This window comes from Wyeomyia smithii, chromosome 3 (genome assembly GCF_029784165.1).
Source record: "Wyeomyia smithii strain HCP4-BCI-WySm-NY-G18 chromosome 3, ASM2978416v1, whole genome shotgun sequence".
NCBI classification, from domain to species: Eukaryota; Metazoa; Arthropoda; class Insecta; order Diptera; family Culicidae; genus Wyeomyia; species Wyeomyia smithii.
The window spans coordinates 194,750,518-194,764,881 of NC_073696.1; the positions used below are offsets into that span (position 1 = coordinate 194,750,518).

The 14,364-nt window shown below is 36.2% G+C and overlaps 1 long non-coding RNA gene and 1 pseudogene across 1 annotated transcript; one reads left to right on the forward strand and one right to left on the reverse strand.

The window, feature by feature from the left end:
* Window positions 1–3,019: 3,019 nt before the first annotated feature.
* LOC129732720 (uncharacterized) lies at window positions 3,020–4,442 on the forward strand. The gene is made up of 3 exons (XR_008729324.1): window positions 3,020–3,785; window positions 3,856–3,925; window positions 3,993–4,442. It is a non-coding gene; the product is annotated as an uncharacterized LOC129732720 (long non-coding RNA).
* On the reverse strand, window positions 3,702–14,315 carry LOC129732719 (uncharacterized; annotated as a pseudogene).
* Window positions 14,316–14,364: the final 49 nt, after the last annotated feature.

Here is a 14,364-nt window from a genome sequence, read left to right on the forward strand (position 1 = left end):
GCGTATTGCGACATGGTGAAAAACCGTTGAATCTTTTTACACATGAAGCGAAACTAGCTTGGATGTCTGTTATAGAGATCCTCAGAGGGAGAGATAAGCGATGAAAAAACCGCTGATTTGGCAACTATTTTTCACATATCAGAGGTGCCAGATCTCTTCTCAAAGCGCAATGTTCACTAACTTTTTTATTCGGCTCGTATAACTGATGGTGACGGTGGAAGTCCTGGGGAATAATAAAGTGCATCACAAAAACCAAGAAGGTGTTAAATGTTATGTTTATGTTTAATTTTATATTCCTTCATCATTATTCTGTAGACTATACAAAGGGTTTGTGAACCACCAGTTAAAAATCACTGTGATGAAGCAACTTTGGAGCATTCTCAATTAATTGTTTAACAATAGAACATGAAAAACGTGTAAAAATAAATATATTCTTTATTGAATTTTATTGCAATACCTTTCAATGTGTTACCTTTCTTGTTCGTTTGGCTCGAATTTTGACATGTTCGTTTGGCTCACAACACTCTCTTCGCAAATCTCTCCCTCTGAGTATTGCTAATCTCCACCATAACATCTAAGGGATTACCACAAGAAGACATTCTGTCACCAACACTTTTTAACATTTACACAATGGGATTACACAGCAACACCAACAAAGACAACGATACAGTCACTTTACAATTTGCTGATGACTTTCTAAAAATAGTCCGTGCTTAATCAAAGGAGAAAGTAACAGAAATAACTTAACAGGAAATTAACAAATTTGTACAAATGGCGACACAATTACAGTTAACAATAAACGAAACAAAAATGAAAGTCATTCTATTCAAAAATAATAATGAATCACTAAACCCAAAAATAGGTGACGAGCTCATAGAGACAGTTAAATCCCACAAATACTTGGGACTATACATTGACAAAACACTGAGCTTTGGTACACACGCTAGATTCTAAAAACAGAAAATTGGCGAACGACAAAATATGCTAATACCCCGTTCACACTTTTTTTTACATTTACAACATTTGAAAATGATATATGTGAATAGAGATAAGAAAGAGGAGGCAAAAAATGATCTCTAGGAAGTTATCTTAATTTTTATATTAAAAATCTGATTTGAAATCCTACACTGAAACACGTGATATTATAAACAAAAAAGAACTTTAAAATAGTAGTTATTATAAAAAAAATTTCAATATAAATATTCAGCTATCGAAAACTCTTCTGCACGTTTTGAAGTAAACACTATGAAGAGAAACAAGTTTTTCTAACAACTACATTTCCTTTCCCAACAATATTTGAATTCGGTAATATCATGCTTTAAAATAATTCCCTATTTTGAATCCCATTTTCAATCAGCTTTTTTGTAATTTCTCTAACAACATAAAATATGTGAGGCTGTATTCTAAGAAGGCAACCTACAAATCTGGTTATAATCGCAAAATGTTTTTTTTTTTTCATTCAAAAAGGAGAAAAAAATAATTAGTCCCTCTGGAGGATCACCATCGAAGTGGCCTTATTATGACCGGATTCATAAGATTTTAGGCACGTTTTCCATACAGCCGACTTCTTTAAGGAAAGTATTTCTGATGACGATGGTGCGTTCAATTTTCATCTTTAAAATGGTGACCATACGTACACAAACATACGAACATACATGCACATAGGAACTGACATACATACATACATACATACATACACTTTTGTGCAAACAAACATTCAGACAAATAAAAATGTTATTATTTTTAAGTGAGCGTCTGATTAGAATTTTGAGATGATTCTGAAGATTACTCAAATAAAATATATAAGAAAGTTTCTGAACGAGCTTTTTTGATAGTTCTGGCTTAATGTAGTAAGATCTCAGAGCATTTATTAGGAGTTGTACAAGTTTTTTCGGAATGGATATGAATGTACGTGTTTGTGTGTTTGTGTTTGTGTGTGTCTGTGTGTGTGTTTCTGTGTGTGTGTGTGTCTGTGTGTGTGATGATACTTGTGGTTATGTTTGCATGCTTTAAGCTACCATTTTTATGTTTCTTTGATAGCTATATTTTCAATTGCATCTTGATGACTTCTAAGTCTGTCCAGTATGCCCGAATTATCCTATTACGTATTTTGATACTGAAAAATAACTACTGAGTTGAGAGATCGTTATTGATGTTACCTATATTCTTCTATGGTACCTATTCTGTTTTGCAATTTTTTAATACGATCTAGTTTACCCCCTTTGAGTCGGATTACCTCGTTCAGTTGGATTACGATATTGAAAATAAAGTTTATAAAGTAAATAAATCAGCAGCACATTGCTTTGGTATGAATTATTCGACCGCCATGAATTCATTTTATGAATAATTTTTCACATTCTATTTTTTCAAATTACATTCATACCCGGATATAAGGTAACTTTATTTTTATTTTCGTTACGTTATACCGAGTTACGTTATATCGAAGCACAATTTTTTTTTAAATTTTTGCAAGAATATGTTAATGGTTACTGGTAACTCAAAGATGCGCGAAAACCTATCTCCCATTTTTATTTTTTTTTTAATCTTTGTTATGCCCATTTAGTGAAAATTTTGACAAGCAAAAAAAACATTTTTTTTATTCGATGCAAGACTGTGAATTGTTACTAAAAGATGCGTGAAAATTATTTCCCATCACCTATTAGTATTTTTAAAACTTTCTTGTACCCATTTTGTACAATCAATCCGATTGCATTTTAGTTTTTTGTATGTACTTTTTTTTCACAAGAACATTTATTCGACACGGCACAATACAAAAGAAATGTTTGACGGCGTCATTTAAATGTAGTGTCTTAATTTTTAAGGTATTTAAAAAACTAAAAGCAAATTTTTTATCCTCGCTGCCGACTACAAGCTAAAATTAATTTTAGAATTGAAACTAACATGTTTTTTTAATTGCTGGTTGGTTGTTTACTTATGTACTTAATAATTTTTAAATTTTATCTATGCTGTTCTAAACTAATTCTACTACTAATTTGCATGTTCTTATTCAGATCAGCACGAAGAATGGCTGTATGATACTGCAATTCCAGCAACACCTCTTTCACCAATATCATCAGTGTCATCATCACCATCTACATCATATAGTGGAACTTCGGCTTCGGCTTCATCCGGCAACGTCCGCACGGCTGCAAAAAAGCGAAAACAGACCATTCAACAGGAAATATTGCAAAAAATTGAAAAAAGTGACACGTCTCTGGAGACCGCAATTGAGCGCTACCGAGAAACAGATGAGCAACTTATACAGTTAGAAAAAGAGAGAAATGAAGTTCTACGAGAAATGACCGATAGTTCAAAACAGCTCAATAAGCTTTTTTTTTTCAAAACGTATATTTGACACGGCACTATACCTCAATAAAGCTTTGATGCAGTTTATAAATAAGTGAGGCACCTTTTTAGTTTAGATTTGTTTTAATGTATGATTACTGAGTCAAATGAATGTAGTGCAAGTGGAACAAATAGTTAATATGTTGATGAAAGTAAAAAGTAAAAAATAATATAGCTACTTACACAAGAATCTAGCAATCGTACCCCTCACAGTTCGAGCCGTAGGGTCCATGTCAGTGATAGTAACAACTTGATCCGGTTGTGGTTTTTGATCTTGATCCATCTCTAATAACTGTATCCAGTTTGCAGTGATGACATCATTGTAATTGTTTAGAAAATTGTGTAACACACAGCAACATTTCACAATAACGTTAACGTTGTTGATATTATTATCGAGGCCCTTCCCAATACGTCGAAATCTAGCTTTGAGGTGACTAAAGGTATTTTCGGCAACTCGTCTTGCTTTTGACAAAGAATAATTAAATATTTTTTCAATTCTTGGTGCGTCAGCACGGAAAGGATATGGTTATGGTTTATATGGGAGCAAGGCGGAAGACCGAATCGCCGATCAGTTTTATTGGTACATTCACGTTGCATATTTGCTTATTATATTGACGCAGTTTCTCTGACTGCATTTTTCTTTTCAGCTTAGAACTCTCAAATATTGTGGAGTCATTGCATCTTCCCGGACTTCCGACATTAATATATTGAAAACGGTATCTGCTGAAAAAAAAGAGAACATTTTAGTTATTATTAAGAGAAGACAAAAATATGGCTTAATAAATTAACTGCATGGTTTGGTCAATAGTTAACTTTTAAATCTGATAGGCAGTATGATTGCGTACACTACAGCTTAACCAGCTGCAGATTTCTAAAGTATGAGGCCAACTTCAAAGAATAGTGTTGAAAAAGGATGCAATAAAGAAGATTATTATGAGCTTTTCATTTTGAATGTCTAACAAAATCTTTTTTAATCATTAGAAAATGCTAGAAAAAAATTTAAACTTAATCTGCAATAAAAAAAAATTATTTTTATTTCTTTATCTTAAACTTTTTACCGAAAATTTTGTAATAACTTTATTATTTTGGTTTTTATTCAGAACATTTTTTTTGCCAAGAATAAAATTATTACAAGTATTCATAATTTAGTTTCAAACAGTTTTTCTGTACAACCGAAACTTTCTGAGCCTGAGTGTTTTATATAAAGTTTGGAAATTTTTGTTGTTAAGGAATTACGTTGTCCATTGATGTGAACTTTTGTAATAAAAAGTTTGTCATAGTGATTACTCTCTTTCAGAAAATTTCTGTTGAGTCTGCATTTTTTTCCTCCCGCGGATAATACTCTGTTGTCTCAGTCAAATATGTGTGCAAAAATTTCAATCAAATAAAAATGGTCGATAGGTTATTTGGCATCGAAACGCTCTAGGAGTAAAGATGGGACTGATTTGCAGTTAGAAGTAGTGTAGAATGTAACATCAGAAAGCGCAGCAAATGCAAACTTTTCTAAGATTTATTAGACATATACACGTTATGAAAAGACGAGCCCAGCCGACCATGCCAACACGCCACATCGATCGACCACAGCAACCGATGCGCCAGGGAATTGATGAGCCAGGAGAAACCAGCGTAGCAACAGCCAGGGTAACTACATCGAGACGACCAACGCCAACTTGCCCCATCGATCGGACGCAACGATCGATGCACCGTAGAAATGATGAGCCAGGAAGAATCCAGCGTAGCAACAACCCAGGAAGGCAACGTAGACACGACCAACGAGTACCAACGTGGAGGACCCATCGAACGATATTGGTTGTGCTGACTAGGTAGATTTAGTTAATAAAAGGTTTAGCGATAGGAATATCGAGTCAGTCTTAAGCGTGCGTTCTATTGTAATCGGTCTTAAACGTGAATAAATATTTTTTTTATAATACTCGTAACCATTCGAGCATTACTGGCGCAGTCGACGGCAAGTGCGTGGAAGTAGTGAAACGCTAAATTTCCTAAGTGCGAATTAAGGAAAAGACTTAGTGCGGAAAAAGCAGTGCTAAGTGAACCGGAAAAAATACAAGTCCAAGTGAAAACTAGGACTTAGTTAAACAAACCAAAAGTGACTATCAAGTGATATCGCAAATAGAAGCTGCACTTAGTGAAAATAAGCGCAGTTTTAACAAATAAAAGCGCTTGGAAACAGCACCTCACGAAAGCCCAACCCGAGCAACATTCATCGAGAATAACCGGATCATCGGCGAAGCCACTGGTGAGCGCATATCACTCAGTTTGCGTGATTCGGAGCGACGGAAGGACCCACACACATCTACCTACAACCTACCAGAGGACCATACTTGAGACTCCAGATGATGCTGAAAGCATTTCTGTAAGTAAAACACTCTTAAACTAAATCTAAACATAATTCAATCGTCACTTTTCATCGAGACTAGTTGCCGATTGAATACCACATATCACAACGAAGTGTGTGAAACTCAAAATAAATTTGTGAAGCTAGTGCAAGTGTGAGCGCATATCTAACTTAAAACTGGTTCGCATATTGTTTAGTTCCCATAACAAGTGAACAAACAAATCTCACTTCATTTAAAATGGAGCGAGACTTATGATCTCCCCAGACCTCATGCCAGCACCAGAACTGGACGAGTTAGGAGACCATCAAAATGCACCACCACAGGTGCAACAACAAGAAATAACAGTGGAGCAATTGCTTCAACATATTAGAAACCTGACTGACACCCAGCAGGATCTTGTTTCAACCATTAGGCAAATGAAAGCCAAAGCAGATGATCCATTCCTGCAATTTCAGACACCCGATCCGATTAAAAACTTACCAACTTTTAACGGTAATAAAAAAGAAACGAGTGCATGGCTCGAAGACGCTGAGAACACACTCGGTTTGTTCGAACGGTATCGTGGCCAGGCAGTATACTCTCAACTCGTTAGAGCAGTTAAGAACAAAATCATAGGGGAGGCAAAGGAAATCCTGATTGCCGCGGGTAACCCTAACAATTGGATCGACATTAAAGATGTCATCCTAAATTCTTTTGGAGATAGACGTGATCTCACGTCTCATATCCAGTCGCTATTCTACATAAATCAGGGCAAGAAAAGTTTGCCAGAGTACTACAATAAAATCAAGACCATCGACACTGCCATTAAATCCACGGCAGCGACGATGGATGATTACAGACATTCAACAAAAGCAATTAACAACCTCGTTAGTCTTATGACGCTTACCAGGTTTATTGATGGCTTAACAGATGACCTTTCAATGCACGTAAGAAGCTACAGGCCAGAATCTTTAGAGGAAGCCTACGCCATCACTACGCAGTATGCGAATGCAGCATACAGACGTACGCTAAATAAGAAGCCGACAATAGATAACATGGACAAACAAAGTTTTCATAATAGACAGGCGAAACAAAACAATTACAACAACAACGGCAACTCGCTTAATGCGAAACCTGCCAACTCCAATTCCAACAACCCAAACCATTCAAAAACATATGGGTCGGGAAAATTTAAAACGAGAAGCTCACCATCGGACGATGACGTCTCCATGAGGACGGCGAAATCTCGTGTCGAGGTGAATAACCACGACAATAAAACAGAACGCGAAAGCAAACTTGAGGAAAAACCTGACACCTCAAATCAGCTGGAGGAATCCGTTCTAGAGTCGGATGACGATGACTACTTCGTCGACGACGAGCTAAATTTTCAGGTGAGCGAAGCACTAAAAGCAAAAAGGTAAAGAATAACAACAACTTCATACCCTATATTACAATTCCAACGTCGAAAGGTGAAATGAAATTTTTGGTCGATACAGGTGCGAACAAAAACTATCTTTCACCAGACCACGTCAATATAGAAAACTGCAAAACCGAAACGGGAATTAAGGTGACGAACATAAAAGGAACCCACTCAATAAACAGATCGGCCTCTTTCGACCCGTTTCAAATCAACAAGAAATTGAAGTTTTTCATCTTTAAATTTCACAACTTCTTTGATGGATTGATTGGTTATGAGTCGTTAAGAGACTTGAACGCTCAAATTGACACTCGCAAAAACACATTAAAAATCGGGAGAAAGACCATTTAGATGAAAAAGAGATTCCCAGATAATCACAGAATAAATATAACAGAACAGGAATTCCAATTTGTAAAGATTAAAAAAAAAAAGACGGAGATTTTCTCATTAAAGAAGAAAAGCACCACGAAAACTTCACCATATTACCAGGCCTCTATAAGAGTGAGAATAATTTAGCCTTCATAGCAGTGCAAAATCATACCAAGTCCCCAATAGAAATCAACATGAACCAACTTCAAGCTAAAACTGAAAAATGTGAAATTATCAAGTTACCTGATGCAGACATCGCATCGAAGAAAATCAACTACAACATTCGAGACAAACACATGAATGAACTAGAAAAAGATGCTCTTAAAGAAGTAATCAACAAAAATAGAGACGTTTTGTATGAAGAATCTGAAAAACTAACTTTTACACACAAAATCAAACATAGCATACGAACGACTGATAACATACCAATTCATGTAAAGTCATATAAATGTCCACAAATATTTGAAGCTGAAATTCAGAAGCAAGTGAGGAAAATGCTGAATGATGGTATCATTAAGGAGTCTATCTCTCCATACACTGCCCCGGTATGGGTCGTACCGAAAAAAGCAGATGCCTCAGGTGTAAAAAAATTTCGTTTGGTAATCGACTATCGAAAACTGAACGAAAAAACGATCAATGACAAGTACCCAATACCAGATATCACAGATATACTGGACAAATTGGGAAGAGCCTGTTACTTTTCGACAGTTGACCTGGTTTCCGGATTCCACCAGATACAACTTTCAGGGGAAGATACCGAAAAGACCGCTTTCTCAGTAAATTCAGGAAAATACGAATTTACCAGAATGCCGTTCGGTCTTAAAAATGCTCCGGCTACATTCCAACGCGTTATGGACTGTATCTTGAGAGATCTTATCGGAGTGTGTTGTTTCGTCTATATGGACGATATAATAATATTCTCTAGTTCTCTCCAGGAGCATAAAAAACATCTGGATATGATTTTAAAACGACTTAAAGACGCTGGACTAAAGATTCAATTAGACAAATGCGAATTCTTTAGAAAGGAGGTTCAATTTTTAGGACACACCGTTTCAGAAGACGGAGTACGGCCAAACGAGGATAAAATTAAAAGTATCAGATCGTGGCCAATATCTAAGAATGAAAAAGAGGTTAGACAGTTCCTCGGAACCTTAGGATATTACAGGAGATTCATCAAAGATTTCGCCAAACTAGTAAAGCCTTTGACGAGCCTGTTAAGAAAAGATAAAGAATTCGAAATCACTCCTGAAATCAACGAATGTTTTCAGAGATGTAAACAAATATTAATAAGGGACCCGATACTTATGTATCCGGACTTCTCCAAAGATTTTATTTTGACAACCGATGCAAGCGATTACGCAATTGGAGCTGTTCTTTCGCAGGGCACACCTGGAAAAGATCGTCCAGTAGCATACGCATCAAGGACATTAAATAAAACTGAAGAGAGATATAGCACAACAGAAAAAGAACTATTAGCCATTGTATGGGCGGTAAAGCATTTTAAACCGTACCTATACGGACGAAAATTCAAGTTGGTGACAGATCACAAACCATTAATCTATTCCCTTACGAACACAAATGACAAGATAGTGAGATGGAAGTTAAACCTAGGAGAATTCGATTATGAAATCGAATATAAACCGGGCAAACAGAACGTCATTGCAGACGCACTATCAAGAATTAGAACCGAAACAAACGAAGAAGTCAACGTTAATACCTCAAGCGACGACTTAGAAACGGTCCACTCAGCGGACACTAGCGATGACTACTTTATAAGTTGCACGGAAAGACCAATTAATCTGTTCAAAACGCAATTGATCTTTAAAATTGGCAATATAGATACCGATCTTCATGAAGAGGTTTTCACAAAATATCACAGATATACAATTGCTAGACCTCAATATACAGAGGTTGATATTGTGAACATCTTCAAAAACTATCTGAACCCCAAAGGAGTTAACTGCATAAAAGCTCCAGTTTCACTGCTACAATTAATTCAAGAAACCTATAAAACACATTTTTCCACTAATAAAATTTTCAAAGTATTTATTTCAGAGAAGCTGCTAGAAGACATCCGTCTAGATACCGAGCAAGATGAACTTATCGAACAAGTCCACGAATTTGGTCACAGGGGGATAAAGGAAAATAAGAAACAGATTCTCCAAAAATACTTCTTTCCCGAGCTTGAAAGGAAGCTGAAAATTTTTATCACATCCTGTGATATTTGCAAACGTAGCAAATATGACAGAAAACCTCCAAAACTGATACAAAGAAATACCTTTGGTGAAACTGTTTTTGACAGAATCCATATCGACGTCTTTTTCATGAAAGGTCATAAATGGCTCACAATCGTTGATTCATTTTCCAAATTCGCGAATATAATTGCACTCGAAACAAGAACCATTATTGACATGAAAAAAGCAATAACGGATCACATTAGACAGTTTGGAAGACCTGTAACGATTGTGTGCGATCAAGAACCTTCCTTTAAATCCATTGATTTTATCGGATTCCTAAACGATTTAGGAATAGTCGTTCATCACGCTAGTTCCTCCGAATCGAATGGCATTGTTGAAAGGTTTCACTCAACATTGATTGAGCTGTACAGAACTTTACACGCGAAGTACAAAGATTTGGCATTAAACGAAATAATGAATATTTTAACCGACATTTACAACAATACTTTTCATTCGGCAATTAATCAAAAACCACGCGATGTAGTCTTAAACAAAACAAATATTACAAATAGCGAGGAAATCGCAAGAAATTTTGATAAAATTCAATCCGCGATAAAAGTTGAACTCAATAAGCGAAAGGAAGCACACGAGAATAAATTTGATAAAAATGAAACACCAAAAACTTTAAATATAAATGATAAAAAATACATAAAAATTGGTCAAAGACAAACCAAAGATCAAAACCTTTATAAAATTGCAACTGTTAAATCCAATGATGAATTCACTTTTACTGATGCAAACGATATTAAAATCCATAAAAACCGAATAAAAAACTAACAAAAAAAAAAAACTAAACATTTAAACCATCCCTTTTTCCTTTCAGAATAATTTTCATCCACACAATTAATGCTACCACATACAAAGAAATTCCCAACAGCAATGGACTGGTTGCATTCAAAATCAAAACAGCAAGGATCAAAACTGGATATGACAGGACATTACACAAAATCAATCTTAGGTCGCTAGAAGACAAAGTAAAATATATAGAAAAAAATTACCCAGTCATTCAAAACAATTGAACACTTAGAACAAACTCTTGTAGAAAAAATTAAAGTAGCCAACGGAAAACTTAGGAGTTTAAATACACACAGAACAAAAAGAGCACTAATAAATGCACTAGGAACGGCTATTAAAATCATTGCAGGGAACCCAGATAATGATGATCTCGAAATCATACATAAAAGCTTAGGAGAATTGCAAACACAAGAAAACAAATTAGTCCGCAACCAAGTCCGACAAATTCAAATCAATGAACTTTTTAAAGACAAAATCAACAACATTACAGATGCACTTGGAAAAATCAGCTCCAAAATATCAAAAGAATATAATTCAGTACAAGGCTTGAGATCAGATTTAGAATTTATTAACCTTATTTGGAATACAGATAAAATTATTCATATTTTAGAGAACATCGAGGAACAGATAGAATTTTCCAGAATAGGCTTGTTAAACAAAAATATTCTTTCAGTAGAAGAGAAAATGTACATTTTCGATAAACTTGTAAACCAAAACCTTAAATTGAATTATTTAGACGAAATTTTTCAGTACAGCACAGCTAGTATCGGCATCAGCAAAGGACAAGCAGTTATACTCATCAAGACACCAATTCTAGACGAGAAGACGTACGACCTTTTGGAACTTCATACCTTGAAAATCAACGAAACACGAATCGACACTCATATCAACCTGGTTACTAAGCATGGCGATCTAATTTACTCCCAAACATCAAAATGCGACATATGCGAGGGTAACAACTTGGTGGAAGACGAATGTATCTACAAAATTTTAACCCATCAAACACCAACATGCCCGCTTGTAAAGACGAAACAAGCATTCCAAGTCAATGAAATTGTAAAAGGCGTTATCCTGATCGATACCTCCGAAAACACTGAAGTAAGAGACTCTTGTGGAAACTCGAAGATGGTACGGGATGCCACCATTGTAGAAACCGAAAACTGTACCATTAGAATTCGCAACCTTACATTCTCTGGAAGGCTTGACGTAGTTCAACAAGACGAGTATCTGGTTCCAATCTACAGCAAACCTCTACAAAACACATCTTACTCAAAAGATGACGAAGAAAACTTTATGCTTCGGATCCTGAACCTAGAAGAACTCAGCGAGATTCAAATATCTCTAAACCATACACAAAAACGGGTAACATATGTAGGTGTCATCCTCCTCGCACTAACCTTTTTTGTTTCTTCACTGCATTTTTCTACAGAAAAATACATGCGAGGGTGAGCAAGGAAAATCACACCAAGCTACCAGAACTTCTTACCCCCAAACATATAGGAGAAATAGACAGGACGGCTAAGACAAATGAAGATACGCCTAAGCACGGAAGCAATGGAGTCCACACCATGACGCCATTATCCGAGGTCCTTAAACATCAAACGAGGACGCTTGATACTTATGGGGGGAGACGTTATGAAAAGACGAGCCCAGCCGACCATGCCAACACGCCACATCGATCGACCACAGCAACCGATGCGCCAGGGAATTGATGAGCCAGGAGAAACCAGCGTAGCAACAGCCAGGGTAACTACATCGAGACGACCAACGCCAACTTGCCCCATCGATCGGACGCAACGATCGATGCACCGTAGAAATGATGAGCCAGGAAGAATCCAGCGTAGCAACAACCCAGGAAGGCAACGTAGACACGACCAACGAGTACCAACGTGGAGGACCCATCGAACGATATTGGTTGTGCTGACTAGGTAGATTTAGTTAATAAAAGGTTTAGCGATAGGAATATCGAGTCAGTCTTAAGCGTGCGTTCTATTGTAATCGGTCTTAAACGTGAATAAATATTTTTTTTATAATACTCGTAACCATTCGAGCATTACTTACATACCTGTAGTCTACGGAAGCAAACAAAACGATTGAATTCCATCCTTTAAAATTGTAAAAGTCAACCGCATCTTCTCCTTCAGCAGGTACTTTAAAATGGCATCCATCTGTAGTTTTCAATATCGATAGAAAAAAATAAAAAATAGAATCAGGATCACAGCACACCGTATGCAGTTCTACCTATAAAAGCATAACTATTTTTTCCAATATCGGTAAAAATCAGAAAAGGGAAGTTGAGCAATTTAAAAAAAGTCAAATTTCAACTGTTTTATTTTTTATTTCTTAAAGTTCAAACAGCCATCAGATTTATAAATTTGTTATATTTTCATGATCGAAAAGTCATCTCTGTAACCTTGCGGCTACGGAGCTCCCCCATACTTTCCCATACCTCCTTTCAGAACTCCAAAACGTTTTTGCAAAACCGTTGATTTCTCAAAGCCAAATAGGTTAGCGATAGTTCGGTATTTGCTAGATGAACCAAGAGCGTATAGTGCTATAGCCACACGTTTATGAAGCGGAATGCATTACCGGAGTGGTGTATCTTGCCGATTCAACCGTTGCATTTCAGCACATAGCACTTCGAAGCTGGCGCGCGTCATTCGAAAATTCTCTTTGAAGAAAAGCTCACCGTTATTTTGAGCATCCTGCGACTTGTGCGATTCTTAAAAACCAATAGAATGAAATATACGATCGCATTATTTCAAACCTGAATACCCTTTTCCCAGTGGTGGGCACCGCTAACCGAAAATTTAGCGACGCTAATCGCTAAGTCGCTAACCGGAAAATTTAGCTCGATAATCGCTAAACGCTAAACCCACATTAGCGGAACTTTCGCTAATCGCTAATCGCTAACTTTTTAATATGTCCTAAATAGTCATATCGCTATATTTATTGCTCGTGTTTTGTTAGATTTGGACCACTTTGATCTGTTTTGGTTAAACAAACGAAAACAATTACTTTTTAAAGCTATTTACAGTAAGAGGTTCACGAAACGGTATTCATATTTGATTTTCTAAAAACAAGAATAACAAAAGTTATTTAGCTTGCATTGAATGTTAGGAAGTTTTCATAAAAATTCAATTATTATCTGAATCATAAAAATAGAACCAAAGTTGTCATAATTTCAAGCGCATTGCAATTTACCAAAGTTCTTGGTGTGCCGAAAATTCAATCTAGACCTTGTGCTTGTCCTTCAAAATGCTCCTGTGGCTTGTACGATAACTGGAACTCCATTCTAGGGTAAAAAAAACTGACAAAAGTAACTTTCGCAGTAGAGTATGTTCATCTTTCGAAGCAATTTACGTACGCCATCAGCAATTCACAGTTTTTCTAAATATTTCTATTGTCGCTTCTCTACAAAATTTAGCGAATTAGCGATTAGCGTTTCGAAGGCCAAAATTTTAGCGACGCTAACAGTTTCGCTAACCAGCTCAAAAATTAGCGAAATCGCTAAATCGCTAACTGAATTTTAGCGTCGCTAATTAGCGAATTAGCGAATTAGCGGAATGGTGCCCACCACTGCCTTTTCCATATTGACCGTGTCCCACGAACATTCTGCATCAACTCTTGTGATAAGACAACAGCTTGCTTCTGTAGTTTTACAATTTAACATTCATTTTCACAATTTAACATTCATTTTCACAGCTTTTCACACAAAAAACTCCCCCGAAAACTTTTCGAAATCAACAAATAAAGTAAACAATTCTGCTATCATTCACCTAGCAATACTCAGTGGGAGAGATATGCGAAGAGAGTGTTGTGAGCCAAACGAACATGTCAAAATTCGAGCCAAACGAACAAGAAA